Source organism: Gorilla gorilla, chromosome 3, assembly GCF_029281585.2.
Source record: "Gorilla gorilla gorilla isolate KB3781 chromosome 3, NHGRI_mGorGor1-v2.1_pri, whole genome shotgun sequence".
NCBI classification, from domain to species: domain Eukaryota; kingdom Metazoa; phylum Chordata; class Mammalia; order Primates; family Hominidae; genus Gorilla; species Gorilla gorilla.
The window spans coordinates 83470134-83492070 of NC_073227.2; positions in this window are offsets into that span (position 1 = coordinate 83470134).

The window sequence follows — 21937 nt, forward strand, 5'->3', positions numbered from 1 at the left end:
AAAATATCAAATTTCATCATAAATATATTATATACTGTACCTATAATGTCAAATTTCACCAAATATATAGTATATACTGTACATAAAATATCAAATTTCAAGAAACATATCTTATTTATTGTATATAAAATATCAAATGTCACCAAATATACACTATATACTGTATATAAAATATGAAAGTACACCAAATATATATTATAAACTGTACATAAAATATAAAATTTCACCAAATATATATTATAAACTGTACATAAAATATCAAATGTCACCAAATATATACTATATACTGTACATAAAATATGAAAGTACACCAAATATATATTATATACTGTACATAAAATATAAAATTTCAAAAAATATATCTTATATACTGTACATAAGATATCAAATTTCAACAAATATATATTATACACTGTATATAAAATGTCAAAGGACACCAAATATATACTATATACTGTACACAAAATATGAAAGTACACCAAATATATATTATATACTGTACATAAAATATAAAATTTCACCAAATATATATTATATACTGTACATAAAATATCAAATGTCACGAAATATATACTATATACTGTACATAAAATATGAAAGTACACCAAATATATATTATATACGGTATATAAAATATGAAATTTCACCAAATATATATTATATACTATACATAAAATATCAAATTGCAACAAATATATATTATATACTGTACATAAAATCTCACATGTCACCAAATATATACTATATACTGTACATAAAATATGAAAGTACACCAAATATATCTTATATACTGTACATAAAATATAAAATTTCACCAAACATACATTATACCCTGTACCTATAATGTCAAATTTCACCAAATATATAGTATATACTGTACCTATAATATCAAATTTCACCAAACATATAGTATATACTGTACATAAAATATCAAATTTCAAGAAACATATCTTATTTACTGTGTATAAAATATCAAATGTCACCAAATATACACTATATACTGTACATAAAATATGAAAGTACACCAAATATATATTATATACTGTACATAAAATATAAAATTTCACCAAATATATATTATACACTGTACATAAAATATCAAATGTCACCAAATATATACTATATACTGTACATAAAATATGAAAGTACACCAAATATATATTATATACTGTACATAAAATATAAAATTTCAAAAAATATATATTATATACTGTACATAAAATACCAAATTTCAACAAATATATATTATATACTGTATGTAAAATGTCAAATGTCACCAAATATATACTATATACTGTACACAAAATATGAAAGTACACCAAATATATCTTATATACTGTACATAAAATATAAAATTTCAAAAAATATATATTATATACTGTACATAAAATATCAAATGTCACCAAATATATACTATATACTGTACATAAAATATGAAAGTACACCAAATATATATTATATACGGTATATAAAATATAAAATTTCACCAAATATATATTATATACTATACATAAAATATCAAATTTCAACAAATATATATTATATACTGTACGTAAAATATCAAATGTCACCAAATATATACTATATACTGTACATAAAATATGAAAGTACACCAAATATATCTTATATACTGTACATAATATATAAAATTTCACCAAATATATATTATATACTGTACATAAAATATCAAATTTCAAGAAACATATCTTATTTATTGTATATAAAATATCAAATGTCACCAAATATATACTATATACTGTACATAAAATATGAAAGTACACCAAATATATACTATATACTGTACATAAAATATAAAATTTCACCAAATATATATTATACACTGTACATAAAACATCAAATGTCACCAAATATATACTGTATACTGTACATAAAATATGAAAGTACACCAAATATATATTATATACTGTACATAAAATATAAAATTTCACCAAATATATATTATACACTGTACATAAAATAACAAATGTCACCAAATATATACTATATACTGTAAATAAAATATGAAAGTACACCAAATATATATTATATACTGTACATAAAATATCAAATTTCAACAAATGTATATTATATACTGTACATAAAATATCAAATTTCACCAAATATATATTATATACTGTATATAAAATATCAAATTTCACCTAATATATATTATATACTGTACCTATAATATCAAATTTCACCAAACATATAGTATATACTGTACATAAAATATCAAATTTCAAGAATAATATATTATTTATTGTATATAAAATATCAAATGTCACCAAATATATACTATATACTGTACATAAAATATGAAAGTACACCAAATATATATTATATAATGTACATAAAATATAAAATTTCACAAAATATATATTATACACTGTACATAAAATATCAAATCTCACCAAATATATACTATGTACTGTACATAAAATATGAAAGTACACCAAATATATATTATATACTGTACATAAAATATAAAATTTCAAAAAATATATATTATATACTGTACATAAAATATCAAATTTTAACAAATATATATTATGTACTGTAAATAAAATATAAAATGTCACCAAATATATACTATATACTGTACATAAAATATGAAAGTACACCAAATATATCTTATATACTGTACATAAAATATAAAATTTCACCAAATATATATTATATACTGTACATAAAATATCAAATTTCAACAAATATATATTATATATTGTATATAAAATATCAAATGTCACCAAATATATACTATATACTGTATATTAAATATGAAAGTACACCAAATATATATTATATACTGTACATAAAATAAAAAATTTCACCAAATATATAGTATACACTGTACATAAAATATCAAATGTCACCAAATATATACTACATACTGTACATAAAATATGAAAGTCCACCAAATATATATTATATACTGTACATAAAATATAAAATTTCAAAAAATATATATTATATACTGTACATAAAATATCAAATTACACCAAATATATAATATATACTGTATATAAAATATCAAATTTCACCAAACATACATTATACACTGTACCTATAATGTCAAATTTCACCAAATATATTGTATACACTGTACATAAAATATCAAATTTCAAGAAACATATCTTATTTATTGTATATAAAATATCAAATGTCACCAAATATACACTATATAATGTACATAAAATATGAAAGTACACCAAATATATATTATATACTGTACATAAAATATAAAATTTCACCAAATATATATTATACACTGTACATAAAATATCAAATGTCACCAAATATATACTATATACTGTACATAAAATATGAAAGTACACCAAATATATATTATATACTGAACATAAAATATAAAAATTCAAAAAATATATATTATATACTGTACATAAGATATCAAATTTCAACAAATATATATTGTATACTATATATAAAATGTCAAAAGTCACCAAATATATACTATATACAGTACACAAAATATGAAAGTACACCAAATATATATTATATACTGTACATAAAATATAAAATTTCAAAAAATATATTATATACTGTACATAAAATATCAAATTTCAACAAATATATATAATATAGTGTATACAAAATATCAAATTTCAGCAAATATATATTATATACTGTACATAAAATATGAAAGTACACCAAATATATATTATGTACTGTACATAAAATATAAAATTTCACCAATTATATATTATATACTTTACATAAAATATCAAATTTCAACAAATATATATTATATACTGTATACAAAATATCAAATTTCACCAAATATATATTATATACTGTACATAAAATATGAAAGTACACCAAATATATATTATATACTGTACATAAAATATCAAATGTCACCAAATATATACTATACACAGCACATAAAATATGAAAGTACACCAAATGTATATTATATACTGTACATAAAATATCAAATTTCAACAAATATATATTATATACTGTATATAAAATATCAAATGTCACCAAATATATACTATATACTGTACATTAAATATGAAAGTACACCAAATATATATTATGTACTGTACATAAAATATAAAATTTCACCAAATATATATTATACACTGTACATAAAATATCAAATGTCACCAAATATATACTATATACTGTACATAAAATATGAAAGTACACCAAATATATATTATATACTGTACATAAAATATAAAATTTCAAAAAATATATATTATATACTGTACATAAAATATCAAATATCAACAAATATATATTATATACAGTATACAAAATATCAAATTTCACCAAATATATATTATATACTGTACATAAACTATGAAAGTACACCAAATATATATTATATACTGTACATAAAATATAAAATTTCACCAAAAATATATTATATACTATACATAAAATATCAGATTTCAACAAATATGTATTATATACTGCACATAAAATATCAAATGTCACCAAATATATGCTATATACTGTACATAAAATATGAAAGTACACCAAATATATATTATATACTGTACATAAAATATAAAATTTCACCAAATATATATTATATACTGTACATAAAATATCAAATTTCAACAAATATATATTATATACTGTACATAAAATATCAAATTAAACCAAATATATATTATATACTATACATAAAATATCAAATTTCAACAAATATATATATTATACTGTACATAAAATATCAAATGTCTCCAAATATATACTATATACTGTACATAAAATATGAAAGTACACCAAATATATATTATCTACTGTACATTAAATATAAAATTCCACCAAATATATATTATACACTATACATAAAATATCAAATGTCACCAAATATATACTATATACTGTACATAAACTATGAAAGTACACCAAATATATATTATATACTGTACATAAAATATAAAATTTCAAAAAATATATATTATATACTGTACAAAAAATATCAAATTTCAACAAATATATTTTATGTACTGTATATCAAATATCAAATGTCGCCAAATATACACTATATACTGTACATTAAATATGAAAGTACACCAAATATGTATTATATAGTGTACATAAAATTTAAAATTTCACCAAATATATATTATACACTGTACATAAAATATCAAATGTCACCAAATATATACTATATACTGTACATAAAATATGAAAGTACACCAAATATATATCATATACTGTACATAAAATATAAAATTTCACCAAATATATATTATACACTGTACATAAAATATCAAATGTCATCAAATATATACTATATACTGTACATAAAATATGAAAGTACACCAAATATATATTATATACTGTACATAAAATATAAAATTTCAAAAAATATATATTATATACTGTATATAAAATATGAAATATCACCAAATATATACTATATACTGTACATTAAATATGAAAGTACACCAAATATATATTATATACTGTACATAAAATATCAAATTTCACCAAATATAAATTATATACTGTACATAAAATTTCAAATTTCAACAAATATATATTATATATTGTATATAAAATATCAAATGTCACCAAATATATACTATATACTGTACATTAAATATGAAAGTACACCAAATATATATTATATACTGTACATAAAATATAAAATTTCACCAAATATATACTATACACTGTACATAAAATATCAAATGTCACCAAATATATACTATATACTGTACATTAAATATGAAATTACACCAAATATATCTTATATACTGTACATAAAATATAAAATTTCACCAAATATATATTATGTACTGTACATAAAATTTCAAATTTCAACAAATATATATTATATATTGTATATAAAAATCAAATGTCACCAAATATATACTATATACTGTACATTAAATATGAAAGTACACCAAATACATATTATATACTGTACATAAAATATAAAATTTCACCAAATATATATTATACACGGTACATAAAATATCAAATGTCACCAAATATATACTATATACTGTACATAAAATATTAAAGTACACGAAATATATGTTAAACACTGTACATAAAATATAAAATTTCACCAAATATATATTATATACTATACATAAAATATCAAATTTCTGCAAGTATATATTATATACTGTACATAAAATATCAAATCTCACCAAATATATACTATATACTGTACATAAAATATGAAAGTACACCAAATATATCTTATATACAGTACATAAAATATAAAATTTCACCAAATATATAGTATATACTGTACATAAAATATCAAATTTCAAGAAACTTATCTTATTAATTGTATATAAAATATCAAATGTCACCAAATATATACTATATACAGTACATAAAATATGAAAGTACACCAAATATATATTATATACTGTACATAAAATATAAAATTTCACCAAATATATATTATATACTGTACATAAAATATCAAATGTCACCAAATATATACTATATACTGTACATAAAATATGAAAGTACACCAAATATATATTATATACGGTATATAAAATATGAAATTTTACCAAATATATATTATATACTATACATAAAATATCAAATTTCAGCAAATATATATTATATACTGTACATAAAATATCAAATGTCACCTAATATATACTATATACAGTACATAAAATATAAAAGTACACCAAATATATCTTATATACTGTACATAAAATATAAAATTTCACCAAATATATATTATGTACTGTATATGAAATATCAAATTTCGCCATACATATATTATATACTGTACCTATAATGTCAAATTTCACCAAATATATAGTATATACTGTACATAAAATATCAAATTTCAAGAAACATATCTTATTTATTGTATATAAAATATCAAATGTCACCAAATATACACTATATACTGTAAATAAAATATGAAAGTACACCAAATATATATTATATACTGTACATAAAATATAAAATTTCACCAAATATATATTATACACAGTACATAAAATATCAAATGTCACCAAATATATACTATATACTGTACATAAAATATGAAAGTACACCAAATATATATTATATACTGTACATAAAATATAAAATTTCAAAAAATATATATTATATACTGTACATAAGATATCAAATTTCAACAAATATATATTATATACTGTATATAAAATGTCAAAAGTCACCAAATATATACTATATACTGTACACAAAATATGAAAGTACACGAAATATATATTATATACTGTACATAAAATATAAAATTTCACCAAATATATATTATATACTGTACATAAAATATCAAATGTCACCATATATATATTATATACTGTACATAAAATATCAAATATCACCAAATATATACTATATACTGTACATAAAATATGAAAGTACACCAAATATATATTATATACGGTATATAAAATATGAAATTTCACCAAATATATATTATATACTATACATAAAATATCAAATTTCAACAAATATATATTATATACTGTACATAAAATATCAAATGTCACCAAATATATACTATATACTGTACATAAAATATGAAAGTAAATATATCTTATATACTGTACATAAAATATAAAATTTCACCAAATATATAGTGTATACTGTACATAAAATATCAAATTTCAAGAAACATATCTTATTTATTGTATATAAAATATCAAATGTCACCAAATATATACTATATACTGTACATAAAATATGAAATTACACCAAATATATCTTATATACTGTACATAAAATATAAAATTTAACCAAATATATATTATATAATGTACATAAAATATCAAATTTCAACAAATATATATTATATACTGTACATAAAATATCAAATGTCACCTAATATATACTATATACAGTACATAAAATATAAAAGTACACCAAATATATCTTATATACTGTACATAAAATATAAAATTTCACCAAATATATATTATGTACTGTATATGAAATATCAAATTTCGCCATACATATATTATATACTGTACCTATAATGTCAAATTTCACCAAATATATAGAAAATACTGTACATAAAATATCAAATTTCAAGAAACATATCTTATTTATTGTATATAAAATATCAAATGTCACCAAATATACACTATATACTGTACATAAAATATGAAAGTACACCAAATATATATTATATACTGTACATAAAATATAAAATTTCAAAAAATATATATTATATACTGTACATAAGATATCAAATCTCAACAAATATATATTATATACTGTACATAAAATGTCAAAAGTCACCAAATATATACTATATACTGTACACAAAATATGAAAGTACACCAAATATATATTATATACTGTACATAAAATATAAAATTTCGCCAAATATATATTATATACCGTACATAAAATATCAAATGTCACCAAATATATACTATATACTGTACATAAAATATGAAAGTACACCAAATATATATTATATACGGTATATAAAATATGAAATTTCACCAAATATATATTATACACTATACATAAAATATCAAATTTCAACAAATATATTTTATATACTGTACATAAAATATCAAATGTCACCAAATATATACTATATACTGTACATAAAATATGAAAGTACACCAAATATATCTTATATACTGTACATAAAATATAAAATTTCACCAAATATATAGTATATACTGTACATAAAATATCAAATTTCAAGAAAAACATCTTATTTATTGTATATAAAATATCAAATGTCACCAAATATATACTATATACTGTACATAAAATATGAAAGTACACCAAATATATCTTATATACTGTACATAAAATATAAAATTTCACCAAATATATATTATATACTGTACATAAAATATCAAATTTCAACAAATATATATTATATATTGTATATAAAATATCAAATGTCACCAAATATATACTATATACTGTACATAAAATATGAAAGTACACCAAATATATATTATATGCTGTACATAAAATATAAAATTTCACCAAATATATATTATTCACTGTACATAAAATATCAAAGGTCACCAAATATATACTATATACTGTACATAAAATATGAATGTCCACCAAATATATATTATATACTGTACATAAAATATAAAATTTCAAAAAATATATATTATATACTGTACATAAAATATCAAATTTCACCAAATATATATTATATACTGTATATAAAATATCAAATTTAACCAAACATATATTATATACTGTACCTATAATGTCAAATTTCACCAAATATATAGTATATACTGTACATAAAATATCAAATTTCAAGAAACATATCTTATTTATTGTATATAAAATATCAAATGTCACGAAATATACACAATATACTGTACATAAAATATGAAAGTACACCAAATATATATTATATACTGTACATAAAATATAAAATTTCACCAAATATATATTATACACTGTACATAAAATATCAAATGTCACCAAATATATACTATATACTGTACATAAAATATGAAAGTACACCAAATATATATTATATACTGTACATAAAATATAAAATTTCAAAAAATATATATTATATACTGTACATAAGATATCAAATTTCAACAAATATATATTATATACTGTATATAAAATGTCAAAAGTCACCAAATATATACTATATACTGTACACAAAATATGAAAGTACACCAAATATATATTATATACTGTACATAAAATATAAAATTTCAAAAAATATATATTATATACTGTACATAAAATGTGAAATGTCACCAAATATATACTATATACTGTACATAAAATATGAAAGTACACCAAATATATATTATATACTGTACATAAAATATAAAATTTCAAAAAATATATATTATATACTATACACAAAATATCAAATTTCAACAAATATATATTATGTACTGTATATCAATTATCAAATGTCGCCAAATATACACTATATACTGTACATTAAATATGAAAGTACACCAAATATATATTATATAGTGTACATAAAATATAAAATTTCACCAAATATATATTATACACTGTACATAAAATATCAAATGTCACCAAATATATACTATATACTGTACATAAAATATGAAAGTACACCAAATATATATCATATACTGTACATAAAATATAAAATTTCACCAAATATATATTATACACTGTTTATAAAATATCAAATGTCATCAAATATATACTATATAGTGTACATAAAATACGAAAGTACACCAAATATATATTATATACTGTACATAAAATATAAAATTTCAAAAAATATATATTATATACTGTACATAAAATATCAAATGTCACCAAATATATACTATATACTGTACATGAAATATGAAAGTACACCAAATATATATTATATACTGTACATAAAATATAAAATTTCACCAAATATATACTATACACTGTACATAAAATATCAAATGTCACCAAATATATACTATATACTGTACATTAAATATGAAAGTACACCAAATATATCTTATATACTGTACATAAAATATAAAATTTCACTAAATATATATTATGTACTGTAGATAAAATTTCAAATTTCAACAAATATATATTATATATTGTATATAAAAATCAAATGTCACCAAATATATACTATATACTGTACATTAAATATGAAAGTACACCAAATACATATTATATACTGTACATAAAATATAAAATTTCACCAAATATATATTATACACGGTACATAAAATATCAAATGTCACCAAATATATACTATATACTGTACATAAAATATGAAAGTACACGAAATATATGTTATATACTGTACATAAAATATAAAATTTCACCAAATATATACTATACACTGTACATAAAATATCAAATGTCACCAAATATATACTATATACTGTACATTAAATATGAAAGTACACCAAATATATCTTATATACTGTACATAAAATATAAAATTTCACTAAATATATATTATGTACTGTAGATAAAATTTCAAATTTCAACAAATATATATTATATATTGTATATAAAAATCAAATGTCACCAAATATATACTATATACTGTACATTAAATATGAAAGTACACCAAATACATATTATATACTGTACATAAAATATAAAATTTCACCAAATATATATTATACACGGTACATAAAATATCAAATGTCACCAAATATATACTATATACGGTACATAAAATATGAAAGTACACCAAATATATATTATATACTGTACATAAAATATAAAATTTCACCAAATATATATTATATACTGTTCATAAAATATCAAATGTCACCAAATATATACTATATACTGTACATAAAATATGAAAGTACACCAAATATATATTATATACGGTATATAAAATATGAAATTTCACCAAATATATATTATATACTATACATAAAATATCAAATTTCAACAAATATATATTATATACTGTACATAAAATATCAAATGTCACCAAATATATACTATATACTGTACATAAAATATGAAAGTACACCAAATATATCTTATATGCTGTACATAAAATATAAAATTTCACCAAATATATATTATGTAGTGTATATAAAATATCAAATTTCACCAAACATATATTATATACTGTACCTATAACGTCAAATTTCACCAAATATATAGTATTTACTGTACATAAAATATCAAATTTCAAGAAACATATCTTATTTATTGTATATAAAATATCAAATGTCACCAAATATACACTATATACTGTATATAAAATATGAAATTACACCAAATATATATTATATACTGTACATAAAATATAAAATTTCACCAAATATATATTATACACTGTACATAAAATATCAAATGTCACCAAATATATACTATATACTGTACATAAAATATGAAAGTACACCAAATATATATTATATACTGTACATAAAATATAAAATTTCAAAAAATATATATTATATACTGTACATAAGATATCAAATTTCAACAAATATATATTATATACTGTATATAAAATGTCAAAAGTCACCAAATATATACTATATACTGTACACAAAATATGAAAGTACACCAAATATATATTATATACTGTACATAAAATATAAAATTTCACCAAATATATATTATATACTGTACATAAAATATCAAATGTCACCAAATATATACTATATACTATACATAAAATATGAAAGTACACCAAATATATATTATATACGGTATATAAAATATATATCAAATGTCACCAAATATATACTATATACTGTACATAAAATATGAAAGTACACCAAATATCTCTTATATACTGTACATAAAATATAAAATTTCACCAAATATATATTATATACTGTACATAAAATATCAAATTTCAACAAATATATATTATATATTGTATATAAAATATCAAATTTCACCAAATATATACTATATACTGTATATTAAATATGAAAGTACAGCAAATATATATTATATACTGTACATAAAATATGAAATTTCACCAAATATATATTATACACTGTACATAAAATATCAAATGTCACCAAATATATACTATATACTGTACATAAAATATGAAAGTCCACCAAATATATATTATATACTGGACATAAAATATAAAATTTCAAAAAATATATATTATATACTGTACATAAAATATCAAATTTCACCAAATATATATTATATACTGTATATAAAATATCAAATTTCACCAAACATATATTATATACTGTACCTATAGTGTCAAATTTCACCAAATATATAGTATATACTGTACATAAAATTTCAAATTTCAACAAATATATATTATATATTGTATTTAAAATATCAAATGTCACCAAATATATACTATATACTGTACATAAAATATGAAAGTACACCAAATATATATTATATACTGTACATAAAATATAAAATTTCAAAAAATATATATTATATACTGTACATAAAATATCAACTGTCACCAAATATATACTATATACTGTACATAAAATATGAAAGTACACCAAATATATATTATATACGGTATATAAAATATGAAATTTCACCAAATATATATTATATACTATACATAAAATATCAAATTTCAACAAATATATATTATATACTGTACATAAAATATCAAATGTCACCAAATATATACTATATACTGTACATAAAATATGAAAGTACACCAAATATATCTTATATACTGTACATAAAATATAAAATTTCACCGAATATATAGTATATACTGTACATAAAATATCAAATTTCAAGAAACATATCTTATTTATTGTATATAAAATATCAAATGTCACCAAATATATACTATATACTGTACATAAAATATGAAAGTACACCAAATATATCTTATATACTGTACATAAAATATAAAATTTCACCAAATATATATTATATACTGTACATAAAGTATCAAATTTCAACAAATATATATTATATATTGTATATAAAATATCAAATGTCACCAAATATATACTATATACTGTACATAAAATATGAAAGTACACCAAATATATATTATATACTGTACATAAAATATAAAATTTCACCAAATATATATTATACACCGTACATAAAATATCAAAGGTCACCAAATATATACTATATACTGTACATAAAATATGAAAGTCCACCAAATATATATTATATACTGTACATAAAATATAAAATTTCAAAAAATATATATTATATACTGTACATAAAATATCAAATTTCACCAAATATATATTATATACTGTATATAAAATATCAAATTTCACCAAACATATATTTTATACTGTACCTATAATGTCAAATTTCACCAAATATATAGTATATACTGTACATAAAATATCAAATTTCAAGAAACATATCTTATTTATTGTATATAAAATATCAAATGTCACCAAATATACACTATGTACTGTACATAAAATATGAAAGTACACCAAATATATATTATATACTGTACATAAAATATAAAATTTCACCAAATATATATTATACACTGTACATAAAATATCAAATGTCACCAAATATATACCATATACTGTACATAAAATATGAAAGTACACGAAATATATATTATATACTGTACATAAAATGTAAAATTTCAAAAAATATATATTATATACTGTACATAAGATATCAAATTTCAACAAATATATATTGTATACTGTATATAAAATGTCAAAAGTCACCAAATATATACTATATATTGTACACAAAATATGAAAGTACACCAAATATATATTATATACCGTACATAAAATATAAAATTTCAAAAATATATATTATATACTGTACATAAAATATCAAATTTCAACAAATATATATTATATACTGTATACAAAATATCAAATTTCAGCAAATATATATTATATACTGTACATAAAATAAGAAAGTACACCAAATATATATTATGTACTGTACATAAAATATAAAATTTCACCAATTATATATTATATACTTTACATAAATTATCAAATTTCAACAAATATGTATTATATACTGTATACAAAATATCAAATTTCACCAAATATATGCTATATACTGTACATAAAATATGAAAGTACACCAAATATATATTATATACTGTACATAAAATATAAAATTTCACCAAATATATATTATATACTGTACATAAAATATCAAATTTCAACAAATATATATTATATACTGTACATAAAATATCAAATTTCAACAAATATATATTATATACTATACATAAAATATCAAATTTCAACAAATATATATTATATACTGTACATAAAATATCAAATGTCACCAAATATATACTCTATACTGTACATAAAATATGAAAGTACACCAAATATATATTATATACTGTACATAAAATATAAAATTTCACCAAATATATATTATATACTGTACATAAAATATCAAATTTCAACAAATATATATTATATACTGTGTATAAAATATCAAATGTCACCAAATATATACTATATACTGTACATTAAATATGAAAGTACACCAAATATATATTATATACTGTACTTAAAATATAAAATTTCACCAAATATATATTATACACTGTACATAAAATATCAAATGTCACCAAATATATACTATATACTGTACATAAAATATGAAAGTACACCAAATATATTTTATATACTGTACATAAAATATAAAATTTCACCAAATATATAATATATACTCTACATAAAATATCAAATTTCAACAAATATATATTATATATTGTATATAAAATATCAAATGTCACCAAATATATACTATATACTGTACATAAAACATAAAATTTCACCAAATATATATTATATACTGCACATAAAATATCAAATTTCAAGAAACATATCTTATTTATTGTATATAAAATATCAAATGTCACCAAATATATACTATATACTGTACATAAAATATGAAAGTACACCAAATATATACTATATACTGTACATAAAATATAAAATTTCACCAAATATATATTATACACTGTACATAAAACATCAAATGTCACCAAATATATACTATATACTGTACATAAAATATGAAAGTACACCAAATATATATTATATACTGTACATAAAATATAAAATTTCACCAAATATATATTATACACTGTACATAAAATAACAAATGTCACCAAATATATACTATATACTGTAAATAAAATATGAAAGTACACCAAATATATATTATATACTGTACATAAAATATCAAATTTCAACAAATGTATATTATATACTGTACATAAAATATCAAATTTCACCAAATATATATTATATACTGTATATAAAATATCAAATTTCACCTAATATATATTATATACTGTACCTATAATATCAAATTTCACCAAACATATAGTATATACAGTACATAAAATATCAAATTTCAAGAATAATATCTTATTTATTGTATATAAAATATCAAATGTCACCAAATATATACTATATACTGTACATAAAATATGAAAGTACACCAAATATATATTATATACTGTACATAAAATATAAAATTTCACCAAATATATATTATACACTGTACATAAAATATCAAATGTCACCAAATATATACTATATACTGTACATAAAATATGAAAGTACACCAAATATATATTATATACTGTACATAAAACATAAAATTTCAAAAAATATATATTATATACTGTACACAAAATATCAAATTTTAACAAATATATATTATATACTGTAAATAAAATATCAAATGTCACCAAATATATACTATATACTGTACATAAAATATGAAAGTACACCAAATATATCTTATATACTGTACATAAAATATAAAATTTCACCAAATATATATTATATACTGTACATAAAATATCAAATTTCAACAAATATATATTATATATTGTATATAAAATATCAAATGTCACCAAATATATACTATATACTGTATATTAAATATGAAAGTACACCAAATATATATTATATACTGTACATAAAATAAAAAATTTCACCAAATATATTGTATACACTGTACATAAAATATCAAATGTCACCAAATATATACTATATACTGTACATTAAATATGAAAGTCCACCAAATATATATTATATACTGTACATAAAATATAAAATTTCAAAAAATATATATTATATACTGTACATAAAATATCAAATTACACCAAATATATAATATATACTGTATATAAAATATCAAATTTCACCAAACATACATTATACACTGTACCTATAATGTCATATTTCACCAAATATATTGTATACACTGTACATAAAATATCAAATTTCAAGAAACATATCTTATTTATTGTATATAAAATATCAAATGTCACCAAATATACACTATATACTGTACATAAAATATGAAAGTACACCAAATATATATTATATACTGTACATAAAATATAAAATTTCACCAAATATATATTATACACTGTACATAAAATATCAAATGTCACCAAATATATACTATATACTGTACATAAAATATGAAAGTACACCAAATATATATTATATACTGAACATAAAATATAAAAATTCAAAAAATATATATTATATACTGTACATAAGATATCAAATTTCAACAAATATATATTGTATACTATATATAAAATGTCAAAAGTCAGCAAATATATACTATATACAGTACACAAAATATGAAAGTACACCAAATATATATTATATACTGTACATAAAATATAAAATTTCAAAAAATATATTATATACTGTACATAAAATATCAAATTTCAACAAATATATATAACATAGTGTATACAAAATATCAAATTTCAGCAAATATATATTATATACTGTACATAAAATATGAAAGTACACCAAATATATATTATGTACTGTACATAAAATATAAAATTTCACCAATTATATATTATATACTTTACATAAAATATCAAATTTCAACAAATATATATTATACACTGTATACAAAATATCAAATTTCACCAAATATATCTTATATACTGTACATAAAATATGAAAGTACACCAAATATATATTATATACTCTACATAAAATATAAAATTTCACCAAATATATATTATATACTATACATAAAATATCAAATTTCAAGAAATATATATTATATACTGTACATAAAATATCAAATGTGACCAAATATATACTATATACAGCACATAAAATATGAAAGTACACCAAATGTATATTATATACTGTACATAAAATATCAAATTTCAACAAATATATATTAGATACTGTATATAAAATATCAAATGTCACCAAATATATACTATATACTGTACATTAAATATGAAAGTACACCAAATATATATTATGTACTGTACATAAAATATAAAATTTCACCAAATATATATTATACACTGTACATAAAATATCAAATGTCACCAAATATATACTATATACTGAACATAAAATATGAAAGTACACCAAATATATATTATATACTGTACATAAAATATAAAATTTCAAAAAATATATATTATATACTGTACATAAAATATCAAATATCAACAAATATATATTATATACAGTATACAAAATATCAAATTTCACCAAATATATATTATATACTGTACATAAAGTATGAAAGTACACCAAATATATATTATATACTGTACATAAAATATAAAATTTCACCAAAAATATATTATATACTATACATAAAATATCAGATTTCAACAAATATGTATTATATACTGTACATAAAATATCAAATGTCACCAAATATATGCTATATACTGTACATAAAATATGAAAGTACACCAAATATATATTATATACTGTACATAAAATATAAAATTTCACCAAATATATATTATATACTGTACATAAAATATCCAATTTCAACAAATATATATTATATACTGTACATAAAATATCAAATTTCACCAAATATATATTATATAGTATACATAAAATATCAAATTTCAACAAATATATATATTATACTGTACATAAAATATCAAGTGTCACCAAATATATACTATATACTGTACATAAAATATGAAAGTACACCAAATATATATTATATACTGTACATAAAATATAAAAAGTCACCAAATATATATTATATACTGTACAAAAATATCAAATTTCAACAAATATATATTATATACTGTGTATAAAATATCAAATGTCACCAAATATATACTATATACTGTACATTAAATATGAAAGTACACCAAATATATCTTATATACTGTACATAAAATATAAAATTTCACCAAATATATATTATCCACTGTACATAAAATATCAAATGTCACCAAATATATACTATATACTGTACATAAAATATGAAAGTACACCAAATATATATTATATACTGTACATAAAATATAAAATTTCACCCAATATATATTATACACTGTACATAAAATATCAAATGTCACCAAATATATACTATGTACTGTACATAAAATATGAAAGTACACCAAATATATATTATATACTGTACATAAAATATAAAATTTCAAAAAATATATATTATATACTGTACAAAAAATATCAAATTTCAACAAATATATATTATGTACTGTATATCAAATATCAAATGTCGCCAAATATACACTATATACTGTACATTAAATATGAAAGTACACCAAATATATATTATATAGTGTACATAAAATATAAAATTTCACCAAATATATATTATACACTGTACATAAAATATCAAATGTCACCAAATATATACTATATACTGTACATAAAATATGAATGTACACCAAATATATATCATATACTGTACATAAAATATAAAATTTCACCAAATATATATTATACACTGTACATAAAATATCAAATGTCATCAAATATATACTATATACTGTACATAAAATATGAAAGTACACCAAATATATATTATATACTGTACATAAAATATAAAATTTCAAAAAATATATATTATATACTGTATATAAAATATGAAATGTCACCAAATATATACTATATACTGTACATAAAATATGAAAGTACACCAAATATATATTATATACTGTACATAAAATATCAAATTTCACCAAATATAAATTATATACTGTATATAAAATTTCAAATTTCAACAAATATATATTATATATTGTATATAAAATATCAAATGTCACCAAATATATACTATATACTGTACATTAAAAATGAAAGTACACCAAATATATATTATATACTGTACATAAAATATAAAATTTCACCACATATATACTATACACTGTACATAAAATATCAAATGTCACCAAATATATACTATATACAGTACATTAAATATGAAATTACACCAAATATATCTTATATACTGTACATAAAATATAAAATTTCACTAAATATATATTATGTACTGTACATAAAATTTCAAATTTCAACAAATATATATTATATATTGTATATAAAAATCAAATGTCACCAAATATATACTATATACTGTACATTAAATATGAAAGTACACCAAATACATATTATATACTGTACATAAAATATAAAATTTCACCAAATATATATTATACACGGTACATAAAATATCAAATGTCACCAAATGTATACTATATACTGTACATAAAATATGAAAGTACACGAAATATATGTTACATACTGTACATAAAATATAAAATTTCACCAAATATATATTATATACTATACATAAAATATCAAATTTCAGCAAATATATATTATATACTGTACATAAAATATCAAATGTCACCAAATATATACTATATACTGTACATAAAATATGAAAGTACACCAAATATATCTTATATACAGTACATAAAATATAAAATTTCACCAAATATATAGTATATACTGTACATAAAATATCAAATTTCAAGAAACTTATCTTATTAATTGTATATAAAATATCAAATGTCACCAAATATATACTATATACAGTACATAAAATATGAAAGTACACCAAATATATATTATAAACTGTACATAAAATATAAAATTTCACCAAATATATATTATACACTGTACATAAAATATCAAATGTCACCAAATATATACTATATACTGTACATAAAATATGAAAGTACACCAAATATATATTATATACTGTACATAAAATATAAAATTTCAAAAAATATATCTTATATACTGTACATAAGATATCAAATTTCAACAAATATATATTATATACTGTATATAAAATGTCAAAAGTCACCAAATATATACTATATACTGTACACAAAATATGAAAGTACACCAAATATATATTATATACTGTACATAAAATATAAAATTTCACCAAATATATATTATATACTGTACATAAAATATCAAATGTCACCAAATATATACTATATACTGTACATAAAATATGAAAGTACACCAAATATATATTATATACTGTACATAAAATATAAAATTTCAAAAAATATATTATATACTGTACATAAAATATCAAATTTCAACAAATATATATAACATAGTGTATACAAAATATCAAATTTCAGCAAATATATATTATATACTGTACATAAAATATGAAAGTACACCAAATATATATTATGTACTGTACATAAAATATAAAATTTCATCAATTATATATTATATACTTTACATAAAATATCAAATTTCAACAAATATATATTATACACTGTATACAAAATATCAAATTTCACCAAATATATCTTATATACTGTACATAAAATATGAAAGTACACCAAATATATATTATATACTCTACATAAAATATAAAATTTCACCAAATATATATTATATACTATACATAAAATATCAAATTTCAAGAAATATATATTATATACTGTACATAAAATATCAAATGTCACCAAATATATACTATATACAGCACATAAAATATGAAAGTACACCAAATGTATATTATATACTGTACATAAAATATCAAATTTCAACAAATATATATTAGATACTGTATATAAAATATCAAATGTCACCAAATATATACTATATACTGTACATTAAATATGAAAGTACACCAAATATATATTATGTACTGTACATAAAATATAAAATTTCACCAAATATATATTATACACTGTACATAAAATATCAAATGTCACCAAATATATACTATATACTGAACATAAAATATGAAAGTACACCAAATATATATTATATACTGTACATAAAATATAAAATTTCAAAAAATATATATTTTATACTGTACATAAAATATCAAATATCAACAAATATATATTATATACAGTATACAAAATATCAAATTTCACCAAATATATATTATATACTGTACATAAAGTATGAAAGTACACCAAATATATATTATATACTGTACATAAAATATAAAATTTCACCAAAAATATATTATATACTATACATAAAATATCAGATTTCAACAAATATGTATTATATACTGTACATAAAATATCAAATGTCACCAAATATATGCTATATACTGTACATAAAATATGAAAGTACACCAAATATATATTATATACTGTACATAAAATATAAAATTTCACCAAATATATATTATATACTGTACATAAAATATCAAATTTCAACAAATATATATTATATACTGTACATAAAATATCAAATTTCACCAAATATATATTATATACTATACATAAAATATCAAATTTCAACAAATATAT